The sequence below is a fragment of the Schistocerca cancellata genome, chromosome 2, assembly GCF_023864275.1.
Source record: "Schistocerca cancellata isolate TAMUIC-IGC-003103 chromosome 2, iqSchCanc2.1, whole genome shotgun sequence".
NCBI lineage: Eukaryota > Metazoa > Arthropoda > Insecta > Orthoptera > Acrididae > Schistocerca > Schistocerca cancellata.
The window spans coordinates 1,099,168,484-1,099,187,192 of NC_064627.1; the positions used below are offsets into that span (position 1 = coordinate 1,099,168,484).

The 18,709-nt window shown below is 53.0% G+C and overlaps 58 non-coding genes across 58 annotated transcripts; 19 read left to right on the forward strand and 39 right to left on the reverse strand.

Annotated features, from left to right (window-relative positions):
- Positions 1-25: 25 nt before the first annotated feature.
- On the reverse strand, positions 26-98 carry Trnav-cac (transfer RNA valine (anticodon CAC)). The gene has a single exon. It is a non-coding gene; the product is annotated as a tRNA-Val (tRNA).
- A 402-nt stretch (positions 99-500) lies between these two features.
- Trnap-agg (transfer RNA proline (anticodon AGG)) lies at positions 501-572 on the forward strand. Its single transcript has one exon. It is a non-coding gene; the product is annotated as a tRNA-Pro (tRNA).
- A 194-nt stretch (positions 573-766) lies between these two features.
- Trnav-aac (transfer RNA valine (anticodon AAC)) lies at positions 767-839 on the reverse strand. Its single transcript has one exon. It is a non-coding gene; the product is annotated as a tRNA-Val (tRNA).
- A 158-nt stretch (positions 840-997) lies between these two features.
- Trnav-cac (transfer RNA valine (anticodon CAC)) lies at positions 998-1,070 on the reverse strand. The gene has a single exon. It is a non-coding gene; the product is annotated as a tRNA-Val (tRNA).
- A 402-nt stretch (positions 1,071-1,472) lies between these two features.
- On the forward strand, positions 1,473-1,544 carry Trnap-agg (transfer RNA proline (anticodon AGG)). The gene has a single exon. It is a non-coding gene; the product is annotated as a tRNA-Pro (tRNA).
- Positions 1,545-1,738: 194 nt separating this feature from the next.
- Trnav-aac (transfer RNA valine (anticodon AAC)) lies at positions 1,739-1,811 on the reverse strand. The gene has a single exon. It is a non-coding gene; the product is annotated as a tRNA-Val (tRNA).
- Positions 1,812-1,969: 158 nt separating this feature from the next.
- On the reverse strand, positions 1,970-2,042 carry Trnav-cac (transfer RNA valine (anticodon CAC)). The gene has a single exon. It is a non-coding gene; the product is annotated as a tRNA-Val (tRNA).
- Positions 2,043-2,444: 402 nt separating this feature from the next.
- On the forward strand, positions 2,445-2,516 carry Trnap-agg (transfer RNA proline (anticodon AGG)). Its single transcript has one exon. It is a non-coding gene; the product is annotated as a tRNA-Pro (tRNA).
- A 194-nt stretch (positions 2,517-2,710) lies between these two features.
- On the reverse strand, positions 2,711-2,783 carry Trnav-aac (transfer RNA valine (anticodon AAC)). The gene has a single exon. It is a non-coding gene; the product is annotated as a tRNA-Val (tRNA).
- A 158-nt stretch (positions 2,784-2,941) lies between these two features.
- Positions 2,942-3,014, reverse strand: Trnav-cac (transfer RNA valine (anticodon CAC)). Its single transcript has one exon. It is a non-coding gene; the product is annotated as a tRNA-Val (tRNA).
- A 401-nt stretch (positions 3,015-3,415) lies between these two features.
- On the forward strand, positions 3,416-3,487 carry Trnap-agg (transfer RNA proline (anticodon AGG)). The gene has a single exon. It is a non-coding gene; the product is annotated as a tRNA-Pro (tRNA).
- A 194-nt stretch (positions 3,488-3,681) lies between these two features.
- Trnav-aac (transfer RNA valine (anticodon AAC)) lies at positions 3,682-3,754 on the reverse strand. The gene has a single exon. It is a non-coding gene; the product is annotated as a tRNA-Val (tRNA).
- A 158-nt stretch (positions 3,755-3,912) lies between these two features.
- Positions 3,913-3,985, reverse strand: Trnav-cac (transfer RNA valine (anticodon CAC)). The gene has a single exon. It is a non-coding gene; the product is annotated as a tRNA-Val (tRNA).
- Positions 3,986-4,387: 402 nt separating this feature from the next.
- Positions 4,388-4,459, forward strand: Trnap-agg (transfer RNA proline (anticodon AGG)). Its single transcript has one exon. It is a non-coding gene; the product is annotated as a tRNA-Pro (tRNA).
- Positions 4,460-4,653: 194 nt separating this feature from the next.
- Trnav-aac (transfer RNA valine (anticodon AAC)) lies at positions 4,654-4,726 on the reverse strand. Its single transcript has one exon. It is a non-coding gene; the product is annotated as a tRNA-Val (tRNA).
- Positions 4,727-4,884: 158 nt separating this feature from the next.
- Positions 4,885-4,957, reverse strand: Trnav-cac (transfer RNA valine (anticodon CAC)). Its single transcript has one exon. It is a non-coding gene; the product is annotated as a tRNA-Val (tRNA).
- Positions 4,958-5,359: 402 nt separating this feature from the next.
- Trnap-agg (transfer RNA proline (anticodon AGG)) lies at positions 5,360-5,431 on the forward strand. Its single transcript has one exon. It is a non-coding gene; the product is annotated as a tRNA-Pro (tRNA).
- Positions 5,432-5,625: 194 nt separating this feature from the next.
- Positions 5,626-5,698, reverse strand: Trnav-aac (transfer RNA valine (anticodon AAC)). The gene has a single exon. It is a non-coding gene; the product is annotated as a tRNA-Val (tRNA).
- Positions 5,699-5,856: 158 nt separating this feature from the next.
- On the reverse strand, positions 5,857-5,929 carry Trnav-cac (transfer RNA valine (anticodon CAC)). Its single transcript has one exon. It is a non-coding gene; the product is annotated as a tRNA-Val (tRNA).
- Positions 5,930-6,330: 401 nt separating this feature from the next.
- On the forward strand, positions 6,331-6,402 carry Trnap-agg (transfer RNA proline (anticodon AGG)). The gene has a single exon. It is a non-coding gene; the product is annotated as a tRNA-Pro (tRNA).
- A 194-nt stretch (positions 6,403-6,596) lies between these two features.
- Positions 6,597-6,669, reverse strand: Trnav-aac (transfer RNA valine (anticodon AAC)). Its single transcript has one exon. It is a non-coding gene; the product is annotated as a tRNA-Val (tRNA).
- Positions 6,670-6,827: 158 nt separating this feature from the next.
- Trnav-cac (transfer RNA valine (anticodon CAC)) lies at positions 6,828-6,900 on the reverse strand. Its single transcript has one exon. It is a non-coding gene; the product is annotated as a tRNA-Val (tRNA).
- Positions 6,901-7,302: 402 nt separating this feature from the next.
- Trnap-agg (transfer RNA proline (anticodon AGG)) lies at positions 7,303-7,374 on the forward strand. Its single transcript has one exon. It is a non-coding gene; the product is annotated as a tRNA-Pro (tRNA).
- A 194-nt stretch (positions 7,375-7,568) lies between these two features.
- On the reverse strand, positions 7,569-7,641 carry Trnav-aac (transfer RNA valine (anticodon AAC)). Its single transcript has one exon. It is a non-coding gene; the product is annotated as a tRNA-Val (tRNA).
- Positions 7,642-7,799: 158 nt separating this feature from the next.
- On the reverse strand, positions 7,800-7,872 carry Trnav-cac (transfer RNA valine (anticodon CAC)). The gene has a single exon. It is a non-coding gene; the product is annotated as a tRNA-Val (tRNA).
- A 402-nt stretch (positions 7,873-8,274) lies between these two features.
- Positions 8,275-8,346, forward strand: Trnap-agg (transfer RNA proline (anticodon AGG)). Its single transcript has one exon. It is a non-coding gene; the product is annotated as a tRNA-Pro (tRNA).
- A 194-nt stretch (positions 8,347-8,540) lies between these two features.
- On the reverse strand, positions 8,541-8,613 carry Trnav-aac (transfer RNA valine (anticodon AAC)). The gene has a single exon. It is a non-coding gene; the product is annotated as a tRNA-Val (tRNA).
- A 158-nt stretch (positions 8,614-8,771) lies between these two features.
- On the reverse strand, positions 8,772-8,844 carry Trnav-cac (transfer RNA valine (anticodon CAC)). The gene has a single exon. It is a non-coding gene; the product is annotated as a tRNA-Val (tRNA).
- A 402-nt stretch (positions 8,845-9,246) lies between these two features.
- On the forward strand, positions 9,247-9,318 carry Trnap-agg (transfer RNA proline (anticodon AGG)). Its single transcript has one exon. It is a non-coding gene; the product is annotated as a tRNA-Pro (tRNA).
- Positions 9,319-9,512: 194 nt separating this feature from the next.
- Positions 9,513-9,585, reverse strand: Trnav-aac (transfer RNA valine (anticodon AAC)). Its single transcript has one exon. It is a non-coding gene; the product is annotated as a tRNA-Val (tRNA).
- A 158-nt stretch (positions 9,586-9,743) lies between these two features.
- Positions 9,744-9,816, reverse strand: Trnav-cac (transfer RNA valine (anticodon CAC)). Its single transcript has one exon. It is a non-coding gene; the product is annotated as a tRNA-Val (tRNA).
- A 401-nt stretch (positions 9,817-10,217) lies between these two features.
- Positions 10,218-10,289, forward strand: Trnap-agg (transfer RNA proline (anticodon AGG)). Its single transcript has one exon. It is a non-coding gene; the product is annotated as a tRNA-Pro (tRNA).
- Positions 10,290-10,483: 194 nt separating this feature from the next.
- Trnav-aac (transfer RNA valine (anticodon AAC)) lies at positions 10,484-10,556 on the reverse strand. The gene has a single exon. It is a non-coding gene; the product is annotated as a tRNA-Val (tRNA).
- A 158-nt stretch (positions 10,557-10,714) lies between these two features.
- Trnav-cac (transfer RNA valine (anticodon CAC)) lies at positions 10,715-10,787 on the reverse strand. The gene has a single exon. It is a non-coding gene; the product is annotated as a tRNA-Val (tRNA).
- Positions 10,788-11,189: 402 nt separating this feature from the next.
- On the forward strand, positions 11,190-11,261 carry Trnap-agg (transfer RNA proline (anticodon AGG)). The gene has a single exon. It is a non-coding gene; the product is annotated as a tRNA-Pro (tRNA).
- A 194-nt stretch (positions 11,262-11,455) lies between these two features.
- Trnav-aac (transfer RNA valine (anticodon AAC)) lies at positions 11,456-11,528 on the reverse strand. Its single transcript has one exon. It is a non-coding gene; the product is annotated as a tRNA-Val (tRNA).
- Positions 11,529-11,686: 158 nt separating this feature from the next.
- On the reverse strand, positions 11,687-11,759 carry Trnav-cac (transfer RNA valine (anticodon CAC)). The gene has a single exon. It is a non-coding gene; the product is annotated as a tRNA-Val (tRNA).
- A 402-nt stretch (positions 11,760-12,161) lies between these two features.
- On the forward strand, positions 12,162-12,233 carry Trnap-agg (transfer RNA proline (anticodon AGG)). The gene has a single exon. It is a non-coding gene; the product is annotated as a tRNA-Pro (tRNA).
- A 194-nt stretch (positions 12,234-12,427) lies between these two features.
- Trnav-aac (transfer RNA valine (anticodon AAC)) lies at positions 12,428-12,500 on the reverse strand. The gene has a single exon. It is a non-coding gene; the product is annotated as a tRNA-Val (tRNA).
- Positions 12,501-12,658: 158 nt separating this feature from the next.
- Positions 12,659-12,731, reverse strand: Trnav-cac (transfer RNA valine (anticodon CAC)). Its single transcript has one exon. It is a non-coding gene; the product is annotated as a tRNA-Val (tRNA).
- A 402-nt stretch (positions 12,732-13,133) lies between these two features.
- Trnap-agg (transfer RNA proline (anticodon AGG)) lies at positions 13,134-13,205 on the forward strand. The gene has a single exon. It is a non-coding gene; the product is annotated as a tRNA-Pro (tRNA).
- Positions 13,206-13,399: 194 nt separating this feature from the next.
- On the reverse strand, positions 13,400-13,472 carry Trnav-aac (transfer RNA valine (anticodon AAC)). Its single transcript has one exon. It is a non-coding gene; the product is annotated as a tRNA-Val (tRNA).
- A 158-nt stretch (positions 13,473-13,630) lies between these two features.
- Positions 13,631-13,703, reverse strand: Trnav-cac (transfer RNA valine (anticodon CAC)). Its single transcript has one exon. It is a non-coding gene; the product is annotated as a tRNA-Val (tRNA).
- A 402-nt stretch (positions 13,704-14,105) lies between these two features.
- Positions 14,106-14,177, forward strand: Trnap-agg (transfer RNA proline (anticodon AGG)). The gene has a single exon. It is a non-coding gene; the product is annotated as a tRNA-Pro (tRNA).
- A 194-nt stretch (positions 14,178-14,371) lies between these two features.
- Positions 14,372-14,444, reverse strand: Trnav-aac (transfer RNA valine (anticodon AAC)). The gene has a single exon. It is a non-coding gene; the product is annotated as a tRNA-Val (tRNA).
- Positions 14,445-14,602: 158 nt separating this feature from the next.
- Trnav-cac (transfer RNA valine (anticodon CAC)) lies at positions 14,603-14,675 on the reverse strand. Its single transcript has one exon. It is a non-coding gene; the product is annotated as a tRNA-Val (tRNA).
- A 402-nt stretch (positions 14,676-15,077) lies between these two features.
- Trnap-agg (transfer RNA proline (anticodon AGG)) lies at positions 15,078-15,149 on the forward strand. Its single transcript has one exon. It is a non-coding gene; the product is annotated as a tRNA-Pro (tRNA).
- Positions 15,150-15,343: 194 nt separating this feature from the next.
- Trnav-aac (transfer RNA valine (anticodon AAC)) lies at positions 15,344-15,416 on the reverse strand. Its single transcript has one exon. It is a non-coding gene; the product is annotated as a tRNA-Val (tRNA).
- Positions 15,417-15,574: 158 nt separating this feature from the next.
- On the reverse strand, positions 15,575-15,647 carry Trnav-cac (transfer RNA valine (anticodon CAC)). Its single transcript has one exon. It is a non-coding gene; the product is annotated as a tRNA-Val (tRNA).
- A 402-nt stretch (positions 15,648-16,049) lies between these two features.
- Trnap-agg (transfer RNA proline (anticodon AGG)) lies at positions 16,050-16,121 on the forward strand. Its single transcript has one exon. It is a non-coding gene; the product is annotated as a tRNA-Pro (tRNA).
- Positions 16,122-16,315: 194 nt separating this feature from the next.
- On the reverse strand, positions 16,316-16,388 carry Trnav-aac (transfer RNA valine (anticodon AAC)). Its single transcript has one exon. It is a non-coding gene; the product is annotated as a tRNA-Val (tRNA).
- A 158-nt stretch (positions 16,389-16,546) lies between these two features.
- Trnav-cac (transfer RNA valine (anticodon CAC)) lies at positions 16,547-16,619 on the reverse strand. Its single transcript has one exon. It is a non-coding gene; the product is annotated as a tRNA-Val (tRNA).
- A 402-nt stretch (positions 16,620-17,021) lies between these two features.
- Trnap-agg (transfer RNA proline (anticodon AGG)) lies at positions 17,022-17,093 on the forward strand. Its single transcript has one exon. It is a non-coding gene; the product is annotated as a tRNA-Pro (tRNA).
- Positions 17,094-17,287: 194 nt separating this feature from the next.
- Trnav-aac (transfer RNA valine (anticodon AAC)) lies at positions 17,288-17,360 on the reverse strand. The gene has a single exon. It is a non-coding gene; the product is annotated as a tRNA-Val (tRNA).
- A 158-nt stretch (positions 17,361-17,518) lies between these two features.
- Positions 17,519-17,591, reverse strand: Trnav-cac (transfer RNA valine (anticodon CAC)). Its single transcript has one exon. It is a non-coding gene; the product is annotated as a tRNA-Val (tRNA).
- A 402-nt stretch (positions 17,592-17,993) lies between these two features.
- On the forward strand, positions 17,994-18,065 carry Trnap-agg (transfer RNA proline (anticodon AGG)). Its single transcript has one exon. It is a non-coding gene; the product is annotated as a tRNA-Pro (tRNA).
- Positions 18,066-18,259: 194 nt separating this feature from the next.
- Positions 18,260-18,332, reverse strand: Trnav-aac (transfer RNA valine (anticodon AAC)). Its single transcript has one exon. It is a non-coding gene; the product is annotated as a tRNA-Val (tRNA).
- A 158-nt stretch (positions 18,333-18,490) lies between these two features.
- On the reverse strand, positions 18,491-18,563 carry Trnav-cac (transfer RNA valine (anticodon CAC)). Its single transcript has one exon. It is a non-coding gene; the product is annotated as a tRNA-Val (tRNA).
- Positions 18,564-18,709: the final 146 nt, after the last annotated feature.

The following is an 18,709-nucleotide window of genomic DNA, read 5'->3' on the forward strand; positions in this document are numbered from 1 at the left end:
CAATACGGCATAGGCAGGAAAATACTGTTCCCGCCCGGGATCGAACCGGGGACCTTCTGCGTGTGAAGCAGACGTGATAACCGCTACACTACGGAAACGACGGAGCCGAGGAGTCCATCCTTGTTCACTCGAACTTGCCTCAGCCTTTCTCTCATCCGCGAATGCACACACGACAGTTCTTTTGTCAGCCTGGAACCCATCGCAGCCGAGGGCTCAAGAAGTCTTCGGGGTTCTCGAGAGGGTGTCTGCCGTAGCACCCCTAACGAGATAGCGGCGTTTCGCGCAATCGTTATTGCAAGTCATATCAGCAAAAGCAATCACTTTCTCAGCAGCAGGCAGTGCGAGCCCAGGGGCACCTCTACATGAAGGTACCAATAGCCCAGGAAGGCCGCCGACCGCGGGAATTCGCGCCGCCCCCATCCCGCCAGCCTAAACGAGACTTCCAGAGCACCCTGGAAGACATCGAGGGACTGGAATAACTGGCATTCGACGTGCCACAGGGCTCGTTGGTCTAGGGGTATGATTCCTGCTTAGGGTGCAGGAGGTCCCGGGTTCAAATCCCGGACGAGCCCTAGCGTTTTGTGCAAACTGATCGCACGTCAGTGGCTGAGTCAGCGCAAAAAGCTCGCCGCCAATATCAAATGAATTTCTTATTTGATGTGAGCAATTGACACACTGGTCCGACGCATGAAGGCAATTACGAAGGTTTCGGGTACAGATGGTAGCAGATGCATGTTAGTAAGTCTTGCTTAAAGTGATGAAAAAGTGTTTCCGCCCAGGATCGAACCGGGGACCTTCTGCGTGTTAGGCAGACGTGATAACCGCTACACCACGGAAACTGCTTGAGTGCACCTTACTTCACAGACAACTTGTAGTGATGTTGCCATCGTAACTAAAAAATTCAATAAATGTGGTACTTGCAAAACGAAGGGACATGCAGCAGATGCACACACGACGAGGCTCACTGGAGTACAATACGGCATAGGCAGGAAAATACTGTTCCCGCCCGGGATCGAACCGGGGACCTTCTGCGTGTGAAGCAGACGTGATAACCGCTACACTACGGAAACGACGGAGCCGAGGAGTCCATCCTTGTTCACTCGAACTTGCCTCAGCCTTTCTCTCATCCGCGAATGCACACACGACAGTTCTTTTGTCAGCCTGGAACCCATCGCAGCCGAGGGCTCAAGAAGTCTTCGGGGTTCTCGAGAGGGTGTCTGCCGTAGCACCCCTAACGAGATAGCGGCGTTTCGCGCAGTCGTTATTGCAAGTCATATCAGCAAAAGCAATCACTTTCTCAGCAGCAGGCAGTGCGAGCCCAGGGGCAGCACTACATGAAGGTACCAATAGCCCAGGAAGGCCGCCGACCGCGGGAATTCGCGACGCCCCCATCCCGCCAGCCTAAACGAGACTTCCAGAGCACCCTGGAAGACATCGAGGGACTGGAATAACTGGCATTCGACGTGCCACAGGGCTCGTTGGTCTAGGGGTATGATTCCTGCTTAGGGTGCAGGAGGTCCCGGGTTCAAATCCCGGACGAGCCCTAGCGTTTTGTGCAAACTGATCGCACGTCAGTGGCTGAGTCAGCGCAAAAAGCTCGCCGCCAATATCAAATGAATTTCTTATTTGATGTGAGCAATTGACACACTGGTCCGACGCATGAAGGCAATTACGAAGGTTTCGGGTACAGATGGTAGCAGATGCATGTTAGTAAGTCTTGCTTAAAGTGATGAAAAAGTGTTTCCGCCCAGGATCGAACCGGGGACCTTCTGCGTGTTAGGCAGACGTGATAACCGCTACACCACGGAAACTGCTTGAGTGCACCTTACTTCACAGACAACTTGTAGTGATGTTGCCATCGTAACTAAAAAATTCAATAAATGTGGTACTTGCAAAACGAAGGGACATGCAGCAGATGCACACACGACGAGGCTCACTGGAGTACAATACGGCATAGGCAGGAAAATACTGTTCCCGCCCGGGATCGAACCTGGGACCTTCTGCGTGTGAAGCAGACGTGATAACCGCTACACTACGGAAACGACGCAGCCGAGGAGTCCATCCTTGTTCACTCGAACTTGCCTCAGCCTTTCTCTCATCCGCGAATGCACACACGACAGTTCTTTTGTCAGCCTGGAACCCATCGCAGCCGAGGGCTCAAGAAGTCTTCGGGGTTCTCGAGAGGGTGTCTGCCGTAGCACCCCTAACGAGATAGCGGCGTTTCGCGCAGTCGTTATTGCAAGTCATATCAGCAAAAGCAATCACTTTCTCAGCAGCAGGCAGTGCGAGCCCAGGGGCAGCACTACATGAAGGTACCAATAGCCCAGGAAGGCCGCCGACCGCGGGAATTCGCGACGCCCCCATCCCGCCAGCCTAAACGAGACTTCCAGAGCACCCTGGAAGACATCGAGGGACTGGAATAACTGGCATTCGACGTGCCACAGGGCTCGTTGGTCTAGGGGTATGATTCCTGCTTAGGGTGCAGGAGGTCCCGGGTTCAAATCCCGGACGAGCCCTAGCGTTTTGTGCAAACTGATCGCACGTCAGTGGCTGAGTCAGCGCAAAAAGCTCGCCGCCAATATCAAATGAATTTCTTATTTGATGTGAGCAATTGACACACTGGTCCGACGCATGAAGGCAATTACGAAGGTTTCGGGTACAGATGGTAGCAGATGCATGTTAGTAAGTCTTGCTTAAAGTGATGAAAAAGTGTTTCCGCCCAGGATCGAACCGGGGACCTTCTGCGTGTTAGGCAGACGTGATAACCGCTACACCACGGAAACTGCTTGAGTGCACCTTACTTCACAGACAACTTGTAGTGATGTTGCCATCGTAACTAAAAAATTCAATAAATGTGGTACTTGCAAAACGAAGGGACATGCAGCAGATGCACACACGACGAGGCTCACTGGAGTACAATACGGCATAGGCAGGAAAATACTGTTCCCGCCCGGGATCGAACCGGGGACCTTCTGCGTGTGAAGCAGACGTGATAACCGCTACACTACGGAAACGACGCAGCCGAGGAGTCCATCCTTGTTCACTCGAACTTGCCTCAGCCTTTCTCTCATCCGCGAATGCACACACGACAGTTCTTTTGTCAGCCTGGAACCCATCGCAGCCGAGGGCTCAAGAAGTCTTCGGGGTTCTCGAGAGGGTGTCTGCCGTAGCACCCCTAACGAGATAGCGGCGTTTCGCGCAGTCGTTATTGCAAGTCATATCAGCAAAAGCAATCACTTTCTCAGCAGCAGGCAGTGCGAGCCCAGGGGCAGCACTACATGAAGGTACCAATAGCCCAGGAAGGCCGCCGACCGCGGGAATTCGCGTCGCCCCCATCCCGCCAGCCTAACGAGACTTCCAGAGCACCCTGGAAGACATCGAGGGACTGGAATAACTGGCATTCGACGTGCCACAGGGCTCGTTGGTCTAGGGGTATGATTCCTGCTTAGGGTGCAGGAGGTCCCTGGTTCAAATCCCGGACGAGCCCTAGCGTTTTGTGCAAACTGATCGCACGTCAGTGGCTGAGTCAGCGCAAAAAGCTCGCCACCAATGTCAAATGAATTTCTTATTTGATGTGAGCAATTGACACTCTGGTCCGACGCATGAAGGCAATTACGAAGGTTTCGGGTACAGATGGTAGCAGATGCATGTTAGTAAGTCTTGCTTAAAGTGATGAAAAAGTGTTTCCGCCCGGGATCGAACCGGGGACCTTCTGCGTGTTAGGCAGACGTGATAACCGCTACACCACGGAAACTGCTTGAGTGCACCTTACTTCACAGACAACTTGTAGTGATGTTGCCATCGTAACTAAAAAATTCAATAAATGTGGTACTTGCAAAACGAAGGGACATGCAGCAGATGCACACACGACGAGGCTCACTGGAGTACAATACGGCATAGGCAGGAAAATACTGTTCCCGCCCGGGATCGAACCGGGGACCTTCTGCGTGTGAAGCAGACGTGATAACCGCTACACTACGGAAACGACGGAGCCGAGGAGTCCATCCTTGTTCACTCGAACTTGCCTCAGCCTTTCTCTCATCCGCGAATGCACACACGACAGTTCTTTTGTCAGCCTGGAACCCATCGCAGCCGAGGGCTCAAGAAGTCTTCGGGGTTCTCGAGAGGGTGTCTGCCGTAGCACCCCTAACGAGATAGCGGCGTTTCGCGCAATCGTTATTGCAAGTCATATCAGCAAAAGCAATCACTTTCTCAGCAGCAGGCAGTGCGAGCCCAGGGGCACCTCTACATGAAGGTACCAATAGCCCAGGAAGGCCGCCGACCGCGGGAATTCGCGCCGCCCCCATCCCGCCAGCCTAAACGAGACTTCCAGAGCACCCTGGAAGACATCGAGGGACTGGAATAACTGGCATTCGACGTGCCACAGGGCTCGTTGGTCTAGGGGTATGATTCCTGCTTAGGGTGCAGGAGGTCCCGGGTTCAAATCCCGGACGAGCCCTAGCGTTTTGTGCAAACTGATCGCACGTCAGTGGCTGAGTCAGCGCAAAAAGCTCGCCGCCAATATCAAATGAATTTCTTATTTGATGTGAGCAATTGACACACTGGTCCGACGCATGAAGGCAATTACGAAGGTTTCGGGTACAGATGGTAGCAGATGCATGTTAGTAAGTCTTGCTTAAAGTGATGAAAACGTGTTTCCGCCCGGGATCGAACCGGGGACCTTCTGCGTGTTAGGCAGACGTGATAACCGCTACACCACGGAAACTGCTTGAGTGCACCTTACTTCACAGACAACTTGTAGTGATGTTGCCATCGTAACTAAAAAATTCAATAAATGTGGTACTTGCAAAACGAAGGGACATGCAGCAGATGCACACACGACGAGGCTCACTGGAGTACAATACGGCATAGGCAGGAAAATACTGTTCCCGCCCGGGATCGAACCGGGGACCTTCTGCGTGTGAAGCAGACGTGATAACCGCTACACTACGGAAACGACGCAGCCGAGGAGTCCATCCTTGTTCACTCGAACTTGCCTCAGCCTTTCTCTCATCCGCGAATGCACACACGACAGTTCTTTTGTCAGCCTGGAACCCATCGCAGCCGAGGGCTCAAGAAGTCTTCGGGGTTCTCGAGAGGGTGTCTGCCGTAGCACCCCTAACGAGATAGCGGCGTTTCGCGCAGTCGTTATTGCAAGTCATATCAGCAAAAGCAATCACTTTCTCAGCAGCAGGCAGTGCGAGCCCAGGGGCAGCACTACATGAAGGTACCAATAGCCCAGGAAGGCCGCCGACCGCGGGAATTCGCGACGCCCCCATCCCGCCAGCCTAAACGAGACTTCCAGAGCACCCTGGAAGACATCGAGGGACTGGAATAACTGGCATTCGACGTGCCACAGGGCTCGTTGGTCTAGGGGTATGATTCCTGCTTAGGGTGCAGGAGGTCCCGGGTTCAAATCCCGGACGAGCCCTAGCGTTTTGTGCAAACTGATCGCACGTCAGTGGCTGAGTCAGCGCAAAAAGCTCGCCGCCAATATCAAATGAATTTCTTATTTGATGTGAGCAATTGACACACTGGTCCGACGCATGAAGGCAATTACGAAGGTTTCGGGTACAGATGGTAGCAGATGCATGTTAGTAAGTCTTGCTTAAAGTGATGAAAAAGTGTTTCCGCCCAGGATCGAACCGGGGACCTTCTGCGTGTTAGGCAGACGTGATAACCGCTACACCACGGAAACTGCTTGAGTGCACCTTACTTCACAGACAACTTGTAGTGATGTTGCCATCGTAACTAAAAAATTCAATAAATGTGGTACTTGCAAAACGAAGGGACATGCAGCAGATGCACACACGACGAGGCTCACTGGAGTACAATACGGCATAGGCAGGAAAATACTGTTCCCGCCCGGGATCGAACCGGGGACCTTCTGCGTGTGAAGCAGACGTGATAACCGCTACACTACGGAAACGACGCAGCCGAGGAGTCCATCCTTGTTCACTCGAACTTGCCTCAGCCTTTCTCTCATCCGCGAATGCACACACGACAGTTCTTTTGTCAGCCTGGAACCCATCGCAGCCGAGGGCTCAAGAAGTCTTCGGGGTTCTCGAGAGGGTGTCTGCCGTAGCACCCCTAACGAGATAGCGGCGTTTCGCGCAGTCGTTATTGCAAGTCATATCAGCAAAAGCAATCACTTTCTCAGCAGCAGGCAGTGCGAGCCCAGGGGCAGCACTACATGAAGGTACCAATAGCCCAGGAAGGCCGCCGACCGCGGGAATTCGCGTCGCCCCCATCCCGCCAGCCTAACGAGACTTCCAGAGCACCCTGGAAGACATCGAGGGACTGGAATAACTGGCATTCGACGTGCCACAGGGCTCGTTGGTCTAGGGGTATGATTCCTGCTTAGGGTGCAGGAGGTCCCGGGTTCAAATCCCGGACGAGCCCTAGCGTTTTGTGCAAACTGATCGCACGTCAGTGGCTGAGTCAGCGCAAAAAGCTCGCCACCAATGTCAAATGAATTTCTTATTTGATGTGAGCAATTGACACTCTGGTCCGACGCATGAAGGCAATTACGAAGGTTTCGGGTACAGATGGTAGCAGATGCATGTTAGTAAGTCTTGCTTAAAGTGATGAAAAAGTGTTTCCGCCCGGGATCGAACCGGGGACCTTCTGCGTGTTAGGCAGACGTGATAACCGCTACACCACGGAAACTGCTTGAGTGCACCTTACTTCACAGACAACTTGTAGTGATGTTGCCATCGTAACTAAAAAATTCAATAAATGTGGTACTTGCAAAACGAAGGGACATGCAGCAGATGCACACACGACGAGGCTCACTGGAGTACAATACGGCATAGGCAGGAAAATACTGTTCCCGCCCGGGATCGAACCGGGGACCTTCTGCGTGTGAAGCAGACGTGATAACCGCTACACTACGGAAACGACGGAGCCGAGGAGTCCATCCTTGTTCACTCGAACTTGCCTCAGCCTTTCTCTCATCCGCGAATGCACACACGACAGTTCTTTTGTCAGCCTGGAACCCATCGCAGCCGAGGGCTCAAGAAGTCTTCGGGGTTCTCGAGAGGGTGTCTGCCGTAGCACCCCTAACGAGATAGCGGCGTTTCGCGCAATCGTTATTGCAAGTCATATCAGCAAAAGCAATCACTTTCTCAGCAGCAGGCAGTGCGAGCCCAGGGGCACCTCTACATGAAGGTACCAATAGCCCAGGAAGGCCGCCGACCGCGGGAATTCGCGCCGCCCCCATCCCGCCAGCCTAAACGAGACTTCCAGAGCACCCTGGAAGACATCGAGGGACTGGAATAACTGGCATTCGACGTGCCACAGGGCTCGTTGGTCTAGGGGTATGATTCCTGCTTAGGGTGCAGGAGGTCCCGGGTTCAAATCCCGGACGAGCCCTAGCGTTTTGTGCAAACTGATCGCACGTCAGTGGCTGAGTCAGCGCAAAAAGCTCGCCGCCAATATCAAATGAATTTCTTATTTGATGTGAGCAATTGACACACTGGTCCGACGCATGAAGGCAATTACGAAGGTTTCGGGTACAGATGGTAGCAGATGCATGTTAGTAAGTCTTGCTTAAAGTGATGAAAACGTGTTTCCGCCCGGGATCGAACCGGGGACCTTCTGCGTGTTAGGCAGACGTGATAACCGCTACACCACGGAAACTGCTTGAGTGCACCTTACTTCACAGACAACTTGTAGTGATGTTGCCATCGTAACTAAAAAATTCAATAAATGTGGTACTTGCAAAACGAAGGGACATGCAGCAGATGCACACACGACGAGGCTCACTGGAGTACAATACGGCATAGGCAGGAAAATACTGTTCCCGCCCGGGATCGAACCGTGGACCTTCTGCGTGTGAAGCAGACGTGATAACCGCTACACTACGGAAACGACGGAGCCGAGGAGTCCATCCTTGTTCACTCGAACTTGCCTCAGCCTTTCTCTCATCCGCAAATGCACACACGACAGTTCTTTTGTCAGCCTGGAACCCATCGCAGCCGAGGGCTCAAGAAGTCTTCGGGGTTCTCGAGAGGGTGTCTGCCGTAGCACCCCTAACGAGATAGCGGCGTTTCGCGCAGTCGTTATTGCAAGTCGTATCAGCAAAAGCAATCACTTTCTCAGCAGCAGGCAGTGCGAGCCCAGGGGCAGCACTACATGAAGGTACCAATAGCCCAGGAAGGCCGCCGACCGCGGGAATTCGCGTCGCCCCCATCCCGCCAGCCTAAACGAGACTTCCAGAGCACCCTGGAAGACATCGAGGGACTGGAATAACTGGCATTCGACGTGCCACAGGGCTCGTTGGTCTAGGGGTATGATTCCTGCTTAGGGTGCAGGAGGTCCCGGGTTCAAATCCCGGACGAGCCCTAGCGTTTTGTGCAAACTGATCGCACGTCAGTGGCTGAGTCAGCGCAAAAAGCTCGCCGCCAATATCAAATGAATTTCTTATTTGATGTGAGCAATTGACACACTGGTCCGACGCATGAAGGCAATTACGAAGGTTTCGGGTACAGATGGTAGCAGATGCATGTTAGTAAGTCTTGCTTAAAGTGATGAAAACGTGTTTCCGCCCGGGATCGAACCGGGGACCTTCTGCGTGTTAGGCAGACGTGATAACCGCTACACCACGGAAACTGCTTGAGTGCACCTTACTTCACAGACAACTTGTAGTGATGTTGCCATCGTAACTAAAAAATTCAATAAATGTGGTACTTGCAAAACGAAGGGACATGCAGCAGATGCACACACGACGAGGCTCACTGGAGTACAATACGGCATAGGCAGGAAAATACTGTTCCCGCCCGGGATCGAACCGGGGACCTTCTGCGTGTGAAGCAGACGTGATAACCGCTACACTACGGAAACGACGGAGCCGAGGAGTCCATCCTTGTTCACTCGAACTTGCCTCAGCCTTTCTCTCATCCGCGAATGCACACACGACAGTTCTTTTGTCAGCCTGGAACCCATCGCAGCCGAGGGCTCAAGAAGTCTTCGGGGTTCTCGAGAGGGTGTCTGCCGTAGCACCCCTAACGAGATAGCGGCGTTTCGCGCAGTCGTTATTGCAAGTCATATCAGCAAAAGCAATCACTTTCTCAGCAGCAGGCAGTGCGAGCCCAGGGGCAGCACTACATGAAGGTACCAATAGCCCAGGAAGGCCGCCGACCGCGGGAATTCGCGTCGCCCCCATCCCGCCAGCCTAAACGAGACTTCCAGAGCACCCTGGAAGACATCGAGGGACTGGAATAACTGGCATTCGACGTGCCACAGGGCTCGTTGGTCTAGGGGTATGATTCCTGCTTAGGGTGCAGGAGGTCCCGGGTTCAAATCCCGGACGAGCCCTAGCGTTTTGTGCAAACTGATCGCACGTCAGTGGCTGAGTCAGCGCAAAAAGCTCGCCGCCAATATCAAATGAATTTCTTATTTGATGTGAGCAATTGACACACTGGTCCGACGCATGAAGGCAATTACGAAGGTTTCGGGTACAGATGGTAGCAGATGCATGTTAGTAAGTCTTGCTTAAAGTGATGAAAAAGTGTTTCCGCCCAGGATCGAACCGGGGACCTTCTGCGTGTTAGGCAGACGTGATAACCGCTACACCACGGAAACTGCTTGAGTGCACCTTACTTCACAGACAACTTGTAGTGATGTTGCCATCGTAACTAAAAAATTCAATAAATGTGGTACTTGCAAAACGAAGGGACATGCAGCAGATGCACACACGACGAGGCTCACTGGAGTACAATACGGCATAGGCAGGAAAATACTGTTCCCGCCCGGGATCGAACCGGGGACCTTCTGCGTGTGAAGCAGACGTGATAACCGCTACACTACGGAAACGACGGAGCCGAGGAGTCCATCCTTGTTCACTCGAACTTGCCTCAGCCTTTCTCTCATCCGCGAATGCACACACGACAGTTCTTTTGTCAGCCTGGAACCCATCGCAGCCGAGGGCTCAAGAAGTCTTCGGGGTTCTCGAGAGGGTGTCTGCCGTAGCACCCCTAACGAGATAGCGGCGTTTCGCGCAGTCGTTATTGCAAGTCATATCAGCAAAAGCAATCACTTTCTCAGCAGCAGGCAGTGCGAGCCCAGGGGCAGCACTACATGAAGGTACCAATAGCCCAGGAAGGCCGCCGACCGCGGGAATTCGCGTCGCCCCCATCCCGCCAGCCTAACGAGACTTCCAGAGCACCCTGGAAGACATCGAGGGACTGGAATAACTGGCATTCGACGTGCCACAGGGCTCGTTGGTCTAGGGGTATGATTCCTGCTTAGGGTGCAGGAGGTCCCTGGTTCAAATCCCGGACGAGCCCTAGCGTTTTGTGCAAACTGATCGCACGTCAGTGGCTGAGTCAGCGCAAAAAGCTCGCCACCAATGTCAAATGAATTTCTTATTTGATGTGAGCAATTGACACTCTGGTCCGACGCATGAAGGCAATTACGAAGGTTTCGGGTACAGATGGTAGCAGATGCATGTTAGTAAGTCTTGCTTAAAGTGATGAAAAAGTGTTTCCGCCCGGGATCGAACCGGGGACCTTCTGCGTGTTAGGCAGACGTGATAACCGCTACACCACGGAAACTGCTTGAGTGCACCTTACTTCACAGACAACTTGTAGTGATGTTGCCATCGTAACTAAAAAATTCAATAAATGTGGTACTTGCAAAACGAAGGGACATGCAGCAGATGCACACACGACGAGGCTCACTGGAGTACAATACGGCATAGGCAGGAAAATACTGTTCCCGCCCGGGATCGAACCGGGGACCTTCTGCGTGTGAAGCAGACGTGATAACCGCTACACTACGGAAACGACGGAGCCGAGGAGTCCATCCTTGTTCACTCGAACTTGCCTCAGCCTTTCTCTCATCCGCGAATGCACACACGACAGTTCTTTTGTCAGCCTGGAACCCATCGCAGCCGAGGGCTCAAGAAGTCTTCGGGGTTCTCGAGAGGGTGTCTGCCGTAGCACCCCTAACGAGATAGCGGCGTTTCGCGCAATCGTTATTGCAAGTCATATCAGCAAAAGCAATCACTTTCTCAGCAGCAGGCAGTGCGAGCCCAGGGGCACCTCTACATGAAGGTACCAATAGCCCAGGAAGGCCGCCGACCGCGGGAATTCGCGCCGCCCCCATCCCGCCAGCCTAAACGAGACTTCCAGAGCACCCTGGAAGACATCGAGGGACTGGAATAACTGGCATTCGACGTGCCACAGGGCTCGTTGGTCTAGGGGTATGATTCCTGCTTAGGGTGCAGGAGGTCCCGGGTTCAAATCCCGGACGAGCCCTAGCGTTTTGTGCAAACTGATCGCACGTCAGTGGCTGAGTCAGCGCAAAAAGCTCGCCGCCAATATCAAATGAATTTCTTATTTGATGTGAGCAATTGACACACTGGTCCGACGCATGAAGGCAATTACGAAGGTTTCGGGTACAGATGGTAGCAGATGCATGTTAGTAAGTCTTGCTTAAAGTGATGAAAACGTGTTTCCGCCCGGGATCGAACCGGGGACCTTCTGCGTGTTAGGCAGACGTGATAACCGCTACACCACGGAAACTGCTTGAGTGCACCTTACTTCACAGACAACTTGTAGTGATGTTGCCATCGTAACTAAAAAATTCAATAAATGTGGTACTTGCAAAACGAAGGGACATGCAGCAGATGCACACACGACGAGGCTCACTGGAGTACAATACGGCATAGGCAGGAAAATACTGTTCCCGCCCGGGATCGAACCGGGGACCTTCTGCGTGTGAAGCAGACGTGATAACCGCTACACTACGGAAACGACGCAGCCGAGGAGTCCATCCTTGTTCACTCGAACTTGCCTCAGCCTTTCTCTCATCCGCGAATGCACACACGACAGTTCTTTTGTCAGCCTGGAACCCATCGCAGCCGAGGGCTCAAGAAGTCTTCGGGGTTCTCGAGAGGGTGTCTGCCGTAGCACCCCTAACGAGATAGCGGCGTTTCGCGCAGTCGTTATTGCAAGTCATATCAGCAAAAGCAATCACTTTCTCAGCAGCAGGCAGTGCGAGCCCAGGGGCAGCACTACATGAAGGTACCAATAGCCCAGGAAGGCCGCCGACCGCGGGAATTCGCGTCGCCCCCATCCCGCCAGCCTAAACGAGACTTCCAGAGCACCCTGGAAGACATCGAGGGACTGGAATAACTGGCATTCGACGTGCCACAGGGCTCGTTGGTCTAGGGGTATGATTCCTGCTTAGGGTGCAGGAGGTCCCGGGTTCAAATCCCGGACGAGCCCTAGCGTTTTGTGCAAACTGATCGCACGTCAGTGGCTGAGTCAGCGCAAAAAGCTCGCCGCCAATATCAAATGAATTTCTTATTTGATGTGAGCAATTGACACACTGGTCCGACGCATGAAGGCAATTACGAAGGTTTCGGGTACAGATGGTAGCAGATGCATGTTAGTAAGTCTTGCTTAAAGTGATGAAAACGTGTTTCCGCCCGGGATCGAACCGGGGACCTTCTGCGTGTTAGGCAGACGTGATAACCGCTACACCACGGAAACTGCTTGAGTGCACCTTACTTCACAGACAACTTGTAGTGATGTTGCCATCGTAACTAAAAAATTCAATAAATGTGGTACTTGCAAAACGAAGGGACATGCAGCAGATGCACACACGACGAGGCTCACTGGAGTACAATACGGCATAGGCAGGAAAATACTGTTCCCGCCCGGGATCGAACCGGGGACCTTCTGCGTGTGAAGCAGACGTGATAACCGCTACACTACGGAAACGACGGAGCCGAGGAGTCCATCCTTGTTCACTCGAACTTGCCTCAGCCTTTCTCTCATCCGCGAATGCACACACGACAGTTCTTTTGTCAGCCTGGAACCCATCGCAGCCGAGGGCTCAAGAAGTCTTCGGGGTTCTCGAGAGGGTGTCTGCCGTAGCACCCCTAACGAGATAGCGGCGTTTCGCGCAGTCGTTATTGCAAGTCATATCAGCAAAAGCAATCACTTTCTCAGCAGCAGGCAGTGCGAGCCCAGGGGCAGCACTACATGAAGGTACCAATAGCCCAGGAAGGCCGCCGACCGCGGGAATTCGCGTCGCCCCCATCCCGCCAGCCTAAACGAGACTTCCAGAGCACCCTGGAAGACATCGAGGGACTGGAATAACTGGCATTCGACGTGCCACAGGGCTCGTTGGTCTAGGGGTATGATTCCTGCTTAGGGTGCAGGAGGTCCCGGGTTCAAATCCCGGACGAGCCCTAGCGTTTTGTGCAAACTGATCGCACGTCAGTGGCTGAGTCAGCGCAAAAAGCTCGCCGCCAATATCAAATGAATTTCTTATTTGATGTGAGCAATTGACACACTGGTCCGACGCATGAAGGCAATTACGAAGGTTTCGGGTACAGATGGTAGCAGATGCATGTTAGTAAGTCTTGCTTAAAGTGATGAAAACGTGTTTCCGCCCGGGATCGAACCGGGGACCTTCTGCGTGTTAGGCAGACGTGATAACCGCTACACCACGGAAACTGCTTGAGTGCACCTTACTTCACAGACAACTTGTAGTGATGTTGCCATCGTAACTAAAAAATTCAATAAATGTGGTACTTGCAAAACGAAGGGACATGCAGCAGATGCACACACGACGAGGCTCACTGGAGTACAATACGGCATAGGCAGGAAAATACTGTTCCCGCCCGGGATCGAACCGGGGACCTTCTGCGTGTGAAGCAGACGTGATAACCGCTACACTACGGAAACGACGGAGCCGAGGAGTCCATCCTTGTTCACTCGAACTTGCCTCAGCCTTTCTCTCATCCGCGAATGCACACACGACAGTTCTTTTGTCAGCCTGGAACCCATCGCAGCCGAGGGCTCAAGAAGTCTTCGGGGTTCTCGAGAGGGTGTCTGCCGTAGCACCCCTAACGAGATAGCGGCGTTTCGCGCAGTCGTTATTGCAAGTCATATCAGCAAAAGCAATCACTTTCTCAGCAGCAGGCAGTGCGAGCCCAGGGGCAGCACTACATGAAGGTACCAATAGTCCAGGAAGGCCGCCGACCGCGGGAATTCGCGTCGCCCCCATCCCGCCAGCCTAAACGAGACTTCCAGAGCACCCTGGAAGACATCGAGGGACTGGAATAACTGGCATTCGACGTGCCACAGGGCTCGTTGGTCTAGGGGTATGATTCCTGCTTAGGGTGCAGGAGGTCCCGGGTTCAAGTCCCGGACGAGCCCTAGCGTTTTGTGCAAACTGATCGCACGTCAGTGGCTGAGTCAGCGCAAAAAGCTCGCCGCCAATATCAAATGAATTTCTTATTTGATGTGAGCAATTGACACACTGGTCCGACGCATGAAGGCAATTACGAAGGTTTCGGGTACAGATGGTAGCAGATGCATGTTAGTAAGTCTTGCTTAAAGTGATGAAAAAGTGTTTCCGCCCGGGATCGAACCGGGGACCTTCTGCGTGTTAGGCAGACGTGATAACCGCTACACCACGGAAACTGCTTGAGTGCACCTTACTTCACAGACAACTTGTAGTGATGTTGCCATCGTAACTAAAAAATTCAATAAATGTGGTACTTGCAAAACGAAGGGACATGCAGCAGATGCACACACGACGAGGCTCACTGGAGTACAATACGGCATAGGCAGGAAAATACTGTTCCCGCCCGGGATCGAACCGGGGACCTTCTGCGTGTGAAGCAGACGTGATAACCGCTACACTACGGAAACGACGGAGCCGAGGAGTCCATCCTTGTTCACTCGAACTTGCCTCAGCCTTTCTCTCATCCGCGAATGCACACACGACAGTTCTTTTGTCAGCCTGGAACCCATCGCAGCCGAGGGCTCAAGAAGTCTTCGGGGTTCTCGAGAGGGTGTCTGCCGTAGCACCCCTAACGAGATAGCGGCGTTTCGCGCAGTCGTTATTGCAAGTCATATCAGCAAAAGCAATCACTTTCTCAGCAGCAGGCAGTGCGAGCCCAGGGGCAGCACTACATGAAGGTACCAATAGCCCAGGAAGGCCGCCGACCGCGGGAATTCGCGTCGCCCCCATCCCGCCAGCCTAAACGAGACTTCCAGAGCACCCTGGAAGACATCGAGGGACTGGAATAACTGGCATTCGACGTGCCACAGGGCTCGTTGGTCTAGGGGTATGATTCCTGCTTAGGGTGCAGGAGGTCCCGGGTTCAAATCCCGGACGAGCCCTAGCGTTTTGTGCAAACTGATCGCACGTCAGTGGCTGAGTCAGCGCAAAAAGCTCGCCACCAATGTCAAATGAATTTCTTATTTGATGTGAGCAATTGACACTCTGGTCCGACGCATGAAGGCAATTACGAAGGTTTCGGGTACAGATGGTAGCAGATGCATGTTAGTAAGTCTTGCTTAAAGTGATGAAAAAGTGTTTCCGCCCAGGATCGAACCGGGGACCTTCTGCGTGTTAGGCAGACGTGATAACCGCTACACCACGGAAACTGCTTGAGTGCACCTTACTTCACAGACAACTTGTAGTGATGTTGCCATCGTAACTAAAAAATTCAATAAATGTGGTACTTGCAAAACGAAGGGACATGCAGCAGATGCACACACGACGAGGCTCACTGGAGTACAATACGGCATAGGCAGGAAAATACTGTTCCCGCCCGGGATCGAACCGGGGACCTTCTGCGTGTGAAGCAGACGTGATAACCGCTACACTACGGAAACGACGGAGCCGAGGAGTCCATCCTTGTTCACTCGAACTTGCCTCAGCCTTTCTCTCATCCGCGAATGCACACACGACAGTTCTTTTGTCAGCCTGGAACCCATCGCAGCCGAGGGCTCAAGAAGTCTTCGGGGTTCTCGAGAGGGTGTCTGCCGTAGCACCCCTAACGAGATAGCGGCGTTTCGCGCAATCGTTATTGCAAGTCATATCAGCAAAAGCAATCACGTTCTCAGCAGCAGGCAGTGCGAGCCCAGGGGCACCTCTACATGAAGGTACCAATAGCCCAGGAAGGCCGCCGACCGCGGGAATTCGCGCCGCCCCCATCCCGCCAGCCTAAACGAGACTTCCAGAGCACCCTGGAAGACATCGAGGGACTGGAATAACTGGCATTCGACGTGCCACAGGGCTCGTTGGTCTAGGGGTATGATTCCTGCTTAGGGTGCAGGAGGTCCCGGGTTCAAATCCCGGACGAGCCCTAGCGTTTTGTGCAAACTGATCGCACGTCAGTGGCTGAGTCAGCGCAAAAAGCTCGCCGCCAATATCAAATGAATTTCTTATTTGATGTGAGCAATTGACACACTGGTCCGACGCATGAAGGCAATTACGAAGGTTTCGGGTACAGATGGTAGCAGATGCATGTTAGTAAGTCTTGCTTAAAGTGATGAAAAAGTGTTTCCGCCCGGGATCGAACCGGGGACCTTCTGCGTGTTAGGCAGACGTGATAACCGCTACACCACGGAAACTGCTTGAGTGCACCTTACTTCACAGACAACTTGTAGTGATGTTGCCATCGTAACTAAAAAATTCAATAAATGTGGTACTTGCAAAACGAAGGGACATGCAGCAGATGCACACACGACGAGGCTCACTGGAGTACAATACGGCATAGGCAGGAAAATACTGTTCCCGCCCGGGATCGAACCGGGGACCTTCTGCGTGTGAAGCAGACGTGATAACCGCTACACTACGGAAACGACGGAGCCGAGGAGTCCATCCTTGTTCACTCGAACTTGCCTCAGCCTTTCTCTCATCCGCGAATGCACACACGACAGTTCTTTTGTCAGCCTGGAACCCATCGCAGCCGAGGGCTCAAGAAGTCTTCGGGGTTCTCGAGAGGGTGTCTGCCGTAGCACCCCTAACGAGATAGCGGCGTTTCGCGCAATCGTTATTGCAAGTCATATCAGCAAAAGCAATCACGTTCTCAGCAGCAGGCAGTGCGAGCCCAGGGGCACCTCTACTTGAAGGTACCAATAGCCCAGGAAGGCCGCCGACCGCGGGAATTCGCGCCGCCCCCATCCCGCCAGCCTAAACGAGACTTCCAGAGCACCCTGGAAGACATCGAGGGACTGGAATAACTGGCATTCGACGTGCCACAGGGCTCGTTGGTCTAGGGGTATGATTCCTGCTTAGGGTGCAGGAGGTCCCGGGTTCAAATCCCGGACGAGCCCTAGCGTTTTGTGCAAACTGATCGCACGTCAGTGGCTGAGTCAGCGCAAAAAGCTCGCCGCCAATATCAAATGAATTTCTTATTTGATGTGAGCAATTGACACACTGGTCCGACGCATGAAGGCAATTACGAAGGTTTCGGGTACAGATGGTAGCAGATGCATGTTAGTAAGTCTTGCTTAAAGTGATGAAAAAGTGTTTCCGCCCGGGATCGAACCGGGGACCTTCTGCGTGTTAGGCAGACGTGATAACCGCTACACCACGGAAACTGCTTGAGTGCACCTTACTTCACAGACAACTTGTAGTGATGTTGCCATCGTAACTAAAAAATTCAATAAATGTGGTACTTGCAAAACGAAGGGACATGCAGCAGATGCACACACGACGAGGCTCACTGGAGTACAATACGGCATAGGCAGGAAAATACTGTTCCCGCCCGGGATCGAACCGGGGACCTTCTGCGTGTGAAGCAGACGTGATAACCGCTACACTACGGAAACGACGGAGCCGAGGAGTCCATCCTTGTTCACTCGAACTTGCCTCAGCCTTTCTCTCATCCGCGAATGCACACACGACAGTTCTTTTGTCAGCCTGGAACCCATCGCAGCCGAGGGCTCAAGAAGTCTTCGGGGTTCTCGAGAGGGTGTCTGCCGTAGCACCCCTAACGAGATAGCGGCGTTTCGCGCAATCGTTATTGCAAGTCATATCAGCAAAAGCAATCACTTTCTCAGCAGCAGGCAGTGCGAGCCCAGGGGCACCTCTACATGAAGGTACCAATAGCCCAGGAAGGAAGCCGACCGCGGGAATTCGCGCCGCCCCCATCCCGCCAGCCTAAACGAGACTTCCAGAGCACCCTGGAAGACATCGAGGGACTGGAATAACTGGCATTCGACGTGCCACAGGGCTCATTGGTCTAGGGGTATGATTCCTGCTTAGGGTGCAGGAGGTCCCGGGTTCAAATCCCGGACGAGCCCTAGCGTTTTGTGCAAACTGATCGCACGTCAGTGGCTGAGTCAGCGCAAAAAGCTCGCCGCCAATATCAAATGAATTTCTTATTTGATGTGAGCAATTGACACACTGGTCCGACGCATGAAGGCAATTACGAAGGTTTCGGGTACAGATGGTAGCAGATGCATGTTAGTAAGTCTTGCTTAAAGTGATGAAAAAGTGTTTCCGCCCGGGATCGAACCGGGGACCTTCTGCGTGTTAGGCAGACGTGATAACCGCTACACCACGGAAACTGCTTGAGTGCACCTTACTTCACAGACAACTTGTAGTGATGTTGCCATCGTAACTAAAAAATTCAATAAATGTGGTACTTGCAAAACGAAGGGACATGCAGCAGATGCACACACGACGAGGCTCACTGGAGTACAATACGGCATAGGCAGGAAAATACTGTTCCCGCCCGGGATCGAACCGGGGACCTTCTGCGTGTGAAGCAGACGTGATAACCGCTACACTACGGAAACGACGGAACCGAGGAGTCCATCCTTGTTCACTCGAACTTGCCTCAGCCTTTCTCTCATCCGCGAATGCACACACGACAGTTCTTTTGTCAGCCTGGAACCCATCGCAGCCGAGGGCTCAAGAAGTCTTCGGGGTTCTCGAGAGGGTG